This window comes from Anser anser, assembly GCF_964211835.1.
Source record: "Anser anser genome assembly, chromosome: 3".
In the NCBI taxonomy this organism is placed as follows: domain Eukaryota; kingdom Metazoa; phylum Chordata; class Aves; order Anseriformes; family Anatidae; genus Anser; species Anser anser.
The window spans coordinates 101,104,422-101,110,168 of record NC_139722.1 but is presented as its reverse complement, the minus strand read 5'-3'; the positions used below and the strand labels follow the sequence as shown (position 1 = coordinate 101,110,168).

The window sequence follows — 5,747 nt, the reverse complement described above, 5'->3', positions numbered from 1 at the left end:
ATCACACCTACCAAGTGAGGTGGGCTAAAGTAATGTTCAGCTTCAACCCCTTTGCAGCCCCATTGCCTGGCTCAGCCCTGGATCAGGCTGACACATGGATGTACACCGAGGCTGAGTGTTTATGGGAAGGACATCTGAAAGCCCCATAGCCCCAGAACTTGTCTGTGGGTTCCTGGAAAGCCTGGGCAGAGCCTTATCTCCAGAACACCCCGTTGAGTTGTATTGACTGGTTATCTTCAGGCTGAGGAAACCATGCTTGATTCATCACAGCCCTGTTCAGCAAAGCTTATTTTTAAACTTGACTGCATGTAAAGAGCTAAGTGGTTGGTCAAATGGTGTGCTGAGGTGGGGTCTTTCACCCCCCCAAATTACTCACAAAGTAGTTCCGATGGTAATGAAGCCTTTCCTTGTGGTGAGTACAAACAAACAAAAAACAACAATAAATAATGATAGAGTTTTGAGATCATGATGATTATAAGCATTATCGTAATAGTTTGTTTATTTCAATTTATATAAAATAAGCACTGAAGTACCCACTGGAAATTCTGGGCATTTTACAAGGTTAAAGGAACAAATACAGGATCATCTTCTGAGATGCACAGCAGAAATTCATCAAAAGCAATTGTGGAAGGTATTATTCTTTAAATTGCAGGAAGAAACCTGTAATTTGGAGAAAAAAAAAAAAAAGAAAAAAAAAGAAGATACTGATAGGAATTTAGGGGGAACTGCAGTTCAGTGACTGACCAGTAAAACTTCTAATTATTCCTTCATTTTGAAGTTGAAGAGAGAGTTAGGCTGTGATCATGAGCTATTACACCGAATACTTGGAAAAGTTCAAAAACTTCAGATAGCATAAGATTTAATTGTAAGAATATTTTCTATGAAATCTGGTTTTGCAGAGAAAAAGGAACTTCAATTAAACTTATAAAATTTTGGAAAGGTATTTAAAAACAATATAATAGTTCAAAACTGAAAATTACCATAGCATACTTTCTTTCATCATCTAGAAATTATCAATAACATAGCTTAACAAATTTCATCATTAAGACATGAAAAAATATTTCTGTTTCTGATTGAAATATTTTTACTTTTTTTTTCCTTGAAATGTAAATTATTTTGTGTTAAAACAAATAATCCACTTCTACATGCAGCAGTTCTAGCTATCAATAAAGATCATTTACTGATTTTTCTGATGTTTTGGTTCTCTTGCTCAAGTTTCATACTAATATTGAAAAAAAATGAGATTATGCATTTAATTTTTTATTTATATTGTGTCTTTGTCTCACCAGCTACCAGTATATATAGCCTTTATGCTGCATAGCATTCATCACTACAATGAAGCCATTATTTGGTTGTAAGGAAGGGCCAGGTGATCAATCAGAGTTTAGCACAGGGCTAGATAATGGACAGAAAAGAAGAAATTTTGACATCAGTCTTCATGAGAAAGCTTTATGTAAAGGAAAAACACTTTAAAAGTTAAATGCTGATCTGTGCAAGTAGATGCATGTAATTGCCATAACAACATGCACAAATGCACCTAAAATATATGTTTATCTCTATTTTTAACAAATTATGTCAGCAGAAGGAAGAGGAGAGAGAGATAGTATTTGTCAGACAGTGAAATAAGTGAAGTGATAGCAGATAGGTTTTACAGGGAAGGCAGGCAGAAGGGGGGCTGTTTTTTTCCCAGCCCAGGAGAAGAAGCACAGCTCTCCCTAACACAGGTGTGTGCACCAGTTCTCACTGGCCATGGTGTCTGAGCAGACAAATGCTTCAGTGACTCTGCCTTTGCTTCTTCCTGGCTGCTGCTTCTCAATTTACCATGAGTTTGGGGCTGATACTGTCTTGCAAAGTAACACCTATGGAAAGGGAGGAATTTCATTGTGCTTTAACTCTCTCAGTAATTATTGTTTTGGTCTCTCCCAATTTTGGGAGCCCAGAATTAAGCCCAAAGCAATTTGAGGTTTAACAAGTCAGGAGATATATCCATTGCCCTACTGTATCTCTGTTTCTCTCCCATTTCTCAGTACCAAGGCACTGTCTGCATTTTCCTGTGATCCCACAGCCCCCTGTGACCAGGCAGCTGCCAGCAGACTTGTCAACTCCTACATGCTATGTGTGAAACTCAATATTTTTTTGCACCTCTAACATACCTGCTGTGCTTTTTTTCCTCCCCTCATGGGTACAAATCACACCAATCTCATTTAATTCAACTGACATTTTAACCAATATTAGCTTTTTTTCTGTGTTATTTTTTTCTACTTTTTTTTTGAGGGAGGGTGGGTGATTTTTAACATTTTTCATGTTGAGATAGAGACATCAGCCAAAATCTAATGCATATATCCACATATTTGGCAGATGCACAGTGAAAATTGATTTGCTGGATTGGACCATATTCTGAGCACCTACAGGTCTCATGGAAGTTGAAGAAAAAAAACTTAGCAACATCTCTAGGAAAAGGAAGCTAGGAGATTGTTGTACTTAATTTACCCCAACACCTTTTGCCCACATCAAGCTAAAAGCAGTGACATTTAATAATAACCTGAAAGCTTGGGCCTGTCAGGAAATTGCAGAGGCCCAGTTATACTGCATTTTGGCACTCATTGCTTACAAACATGGTGCAAGTGCAACAGCAATAAGCCCTCAGAACTACTCTATAATTTTGTAATTTTAAAGGAATTGAGTAATTCCTGTTTTAAATAATAAAAATGTGTTTTTAAAAAACACTGAACTGGATTGGGAAAATTATCTGATTTAAAAAAAAAAAAAAAAGCCATTTGTTTTTGCTGGATTCCCAAATTTCATTTATATCATGGCCCCCAATAAAATCACAAATAATTGTGAGCAGGTTGGGGGCAGGGAGGTGATGAGCAGAGGGAAAACATCTCGCTGCCAAAAGCAACACTCCAGCAACAATAGATTAAACCTGAAAACAGCTGAAGTTACTTCTCTTCATTATGAAAAATGTAAATGTTTTGATTCACTCTAGCTCTTAGATAAAATGGAGATTTTAGAAACAGAAGAAAATCCTGAGAAGTTTAGATTCTCCATGGCTCATTATAAACCATGGGGTCTGTCAAGACTGAAAAAGATAGCATCTTATTTGATGTGGTCCCTAGAAAGCACAAGGGATACAAAAGGGAGCAGGAGGAAAAATCCTGACTGGAATTCTAAAGTAACCTCTAGAGGAGGTCTCTTACCTGAGAGAAATTATCTTGTGTGGTGAAACTGATGATATGCAGGCTTTCCAAAACCAACAGGACATCTCTGATCCACCAAGAAATGCCGTATCAAGTTGACCTCCATAGGATTGTTTGTAATAACAGGAGGGATATTTGACAGACAGAGGTCAAAGTTCTCAGTACTTTGTGGACTGGTATCATGAGAGCCACTTTGAAAAGTAACTTTGTTGACTATAAATATTGTTATGAATATATATTTAGTGAATAAATATAAAATAAATAATATTTATTATTAACAGATGTCTGAAGCAAAGACCATATTTCAGAATTTTTCTGAGAGCAATCCTACCACAATGCTATATTATGCTCATTTTGTGAACATATTTACGTGAAAGAAGCCTAGCAAAAGTCCTAATTCAGCAGGGACTGTTCTTGAAGAATTCCTTGAAGAATTCCTGCTGCCAGCAGAGTTTCTTTGACCTGGAACAAAATCATCATAATGTTGCTTATGGCAAGAACGCTAAAGATCTAGAAAAATACTAAAGAACAAGCACACAGAGAAACCAAATGATAGAAAATGTATTAGATCTATGAGCCAACCTTGCCCATGGAATACTTGCATCAGCTGAATATTAATCACTATAATCTACAAAATGAGGATAAAATAGCATTCTTAAATACAAACAAATATCCATTGTTGCAAAATAAAAGAAGTCATGGTAATTAACCGTGACTAACAAATCTCTTCCTCTGTAGGCTGTTTACAGTTATCATAAAAATAAATACTTTTCTTCAAATAAAGTTTCAGCTTGGTCATTCTGTGAAGACATAATGGATTAAACATTTAACTTACCTAAGCAAGCTCAAATTTGGTCTTTGTCTCTCTAGGCAATTTCTACTGTAACTATATTTCTACTACTAGAGTCAACCAAGTGAGGTTGTGAATTCTGGCCTATCTCTAGAAGGCATATAAGCACATTACAAAACCATCACATTGTTACCATGAGCCCTTGACTGCTAACTTTGCCCAAAACAGAGGACTAATGAACACAGACACCCTCAGAGGTGTCATGCCGGAAGGATATTTGTATTGCAGTATTAGAAAACTCACACAGCTGTGTATCACTGAAGTCAATTGAGCCTTAATCTCCTTTTACTGTCATGAGAAGGGATAAATTGTGGAAAAGGAGTAAATACTTTCCTGAAGTAGAGTCTATATATGGCTGTTTTGATTCCAGTGGAGCACAGTGCAAAGAAAAAGTCTGGGTTTTCTAAAATATTTTGAGTGTGAGATGTATCATTACCAGTGCTCCCACCTGAGTTTTATAATGCATATTTTATTAAGTCTGACATAAGGCTACATATTATATAAGGCTGACAGAAGTTAGCATTTCATTGCAAATTCTTCCCTTAAGAGTTCATTGTTTGGCACTCTTCTGCTTTTGTGATACGTTACATTGATTGGTGTGTTACTCCTATACACAGGCTCTCTAAACTTACATACACCGTATTACTTCAGCTATGAATCTCTTTACAACAAAAATATTTTTGAGTTCATTTGTACTCAATGTATATTTAAGGACAGTTCATAGAAGCTTCTGGAGCTTTTGCTGAGTGGGAGTGTTTTGCAAAGTTATGTTTGTACCATGGATTGACATCTGCTTTGCAGTCCTGAGAATTAAGTTATCTTTCCACTGACTGTCATATTTCTTTCTGCCATTGAGACCTTCTTCACAAGTGAGGCATGTTACCATGCATGTTACTGTTTCACAAGCACAAGTTACTGTGCACGTTACCATCACAGTAATGCTGTGTTTGCTGCAGATCAGGTTTGCCAGGTGAAGCATAATACCTAGGTTCTTTCATCAGATGCACCAAGGAGGGAAATTGTAAAAGAATAAAATTGGCTTTCCCTAAAGAAAAAGCAGCTTACAAAAGGTCTGTTCATAAACACTCGCTGAAGATACATCATGAACCACACCTGAGTGTGGACTGAATGATGACCCCCACATTGCATATGAAAGTTATAAGCACTGGATATATTCAACTGTTTAAAGCCTATGAGTCTACATATGGAAATTAAGTTTTACACATACATTTGTCTGTCAGAATAAGAAATGAAAACAAAAAACTGAAAAGGTAATTCTCGTAATATATATAATTATATTCCCATAATATTTATATGTATATATATATATATATTATTTTTTTTTTCCTGAAGCCCAAACACACCTAGTTAAATTTAGGTAGACCCATTTTAAACAGCCACTGAGATATTTTACAACCATTTTACACTTTAGAAATTTTAGGAAATCCTAAACCTAGAGTGTTTATTAAAAAGGTAATATCTATTTCCCTATTGAACATGATGTAGGTAATTTCCTCACATGAAAAATTGCCCCTGAATAAAGTGACACGTGAGTAAAATGCAGAATGCAAAAAAAAAAAAAAAAAAATGTGAATCTGGACTGAGACATTTGAGATCCTATTTATTTTCAGCCTTCAATTAAAATCAGTTTTTTCATAATCTCATTGTAAATCTTTTAGTATCTGTAAAAATATCAA

At 35.8% G+C, this 5,747-nt stretch overlaps 1 long non-coding RNA gene across 1 annotated transcript; it reads right to left on the bottom strand.

Annotated features, from left to right (window-relative positions):
* Positions 1–219: 219 nt before the first annotated feature.
* LOC310895914 lies at positions 220–4,229 on the bottom strand. The gene is made up of 3 exons (XR_014581050.1): positions 4,036–4,229; positions 3,201–3,662; positions 220–660 (listed from the first exon to the last, which is right to left on the bottom strand). It is a non-coding gene; the product is annotated as an uncharacterized lncRNA (long non-coding RNA).
* Positions 4,230–5,747: the final 1,518 nt, after the last annotated feature.